Source organism: Monopterus albus, unplaced genomic scaffold, assembly GCF_001952655.1.
Source record: "Monopterus albus unplaced genomic scaffold, M_albus_1.0 scaffold357.1, whole genome shotgun sequence".
Lineage (NCBI taxonomy): Eukaryota > Metazoa > Chordata > Actinopteri > Synbranchiformes > Synbranchidae > Monopterus > Monopterus albus.
In genome coordinates this window covers 101,007-103,223 of record NW_018128237.1, presented here as the reverse complement: position 1 = coordinate 103,223, position 2,217 = coordinate 101,007, and positions in this window count along the sequence as shown.

Here is a 2,217-nt window from a genome sequence, read left to right as displayed (position 1 = left end):
CATTTGTTATTTTTATTTAACTAAATGCTGTTGCACCACTGATGCTGATGAGGCTCACAGTTCACACATAATCAACCTTTTGATCCCCAACCAGGCCAGAGAGCCGACTGTGTCGTGAGTGCAGATTTGTGGTGAATTCCTATGTGAGAAAGTGTGTACAATGCATGAATGTGTGCAGTGAGCTGAGTGAATAGGCATCGCTGTCCCTATCTGCTGCTCACTATTATTTCTCTATGCATCCGGACACACAGCTGTTCGAGTGTGTGCAGTCATACATTCATGGTTTCTGATCTAAAAGCACCCAGCGGTGCAGCAGTGAGTTTGGTTTACCCACGTGTTTGCAAACTGTTTGAGTGAACATACTTCCTGCCGATGTCCTGTGTGACGCAGCAACTCTGTCATTTCAGTGTGTGTTATTCAAGAGAAACCAGGAGAGGCAGAGGCAAGAAGAAACTGTCAGAGCTTTTGGTGTCAGGCTAATATACAGAAATGCAAATACACACACTGAGCCCCTGTTATTGACTGGGTCATCAAGGGGAATCTGGGATTATCTTAACCTTCAGCCCACTGCTCCTCAACTCCGCAAACAAACAGGAAGTTCTACACAGTCACGGTTGTGGAGGATCAGACTTAACTTTGTAGTAAGTGAAAAAACACGACTTAGATAAATCAGTACATTAATATAAAAATGAGTAAAGAAATCAATTTTGCTTAGGCAGTGAGTAACTTAAAATTTAAACCCATATCATCAGTTTTCACTGTCACCCCTTTTCATTTTTCCTAAAAAAATAAATAAATAAATCACAGAAATCCCATCAAAGAAAAATAACAGCTAAGTTCACATCAAATTATATATAAGGAAAATCTAAAACAAATTTGTTATATTTATTCTAGAATTATCTTGTATACACAAGGAAGCTGATACTGGACAATTATGCAAAACCCTGGATTATGTCCAGTGTTTTTTACATCCAATGACAATATTTTTAAAATGTTCACTTTGTATAATATCTGCACATGGCACCCGTGGTATGGTTCCCATGGTACAGAGATCCATCAGTCCAACTGCTGCACCCTGAGCCCCCCACCCACCCCAAAAGGCTACACACCTCCTCGCAGCGGTGCTGACTGTTGGCATTAGACACAAATCATACGAGAGTGAACACAATACCTGGAGGTACTGGGGTGAGAAAGACTAAACACTGTGTTCTTTGCTTTTTCTCTCTTTCAGTCGGTCTTTCTTACATCCTGTTTAATCCCCCTCAAATAGGTGGTCTTACATTATGCTTCACCCCCTCCCCACATTTCTTCCTCTCCCACCATATCTCCCCCTCCCCATCTCTCTCTCTCTGTCTCACTCTGCCTTTGACACCCTGATCAATTCCCCATCAAATCCTAATGCTGCGGTTTAACTCAAGTGTGGCATCTTAATTAGAACGATAACTGCACACTGTCAGGGTCATCGACTGCGCCGGCCGCCAACCATTGCTCCTCATCGACAGGCTGCCAGCGCTCAGAAAGGCTCTGAAAGCAGGGGACAGAGAGGGATGGATGGACAGAGAGGACGGGGGAGGAACAGCAGATAGACAGGTGGAGAGTGAGGGGGAGTAACAAAACAGCAGTCTAAATGTGTATATGAGAGGAAACAGGGTTCAGTTTGGAGGGAGACCGAAAGTGAGTGAAAGACAAGTGTGTCGTCAGCAGCACGACCGTCCCCGTCAGATTCTGTGGAGCCTCATTTACCATCTACAGGACTGTGAGTTTAGGGTTTTAGCTGCAGGAGCGGAGACAGTGGGAGAAATGTGTTATTGTATGTTTGACAAAGAGAAAGGAAACAAGGAAAGGATAGAAAGAAAGAACAAAATGAAAGCAAATGATGGAAAAGTCTGCAGGAAAAGAGTAACAGAAAGGAACGGAAGGAAACAAAATGAAGAATGTAAAGAAAATGAAGGAAGGAAACAAATAGCAAAGGATGGAAGAAGAAGGAAGGAGAGGAGTCGACTGAAAGAGTCAATGAAAGGAAACAAGAGAGAAGGAAAAGTAAGGAAAAGGTATAATTACTGAAGGAGGGAAAGGGGAGGAAAAGAACAAAGGAAAGGAAAGCCAAGAACTGGGAATGATAAAGGAGGTGAGGCATGATGCAGGAAAGAAAAGGGAGAAAGGAAACAAACGCATAATGAAGTAAAGGATGCAAGCAAAGAAGGAGGGAGAACAGGG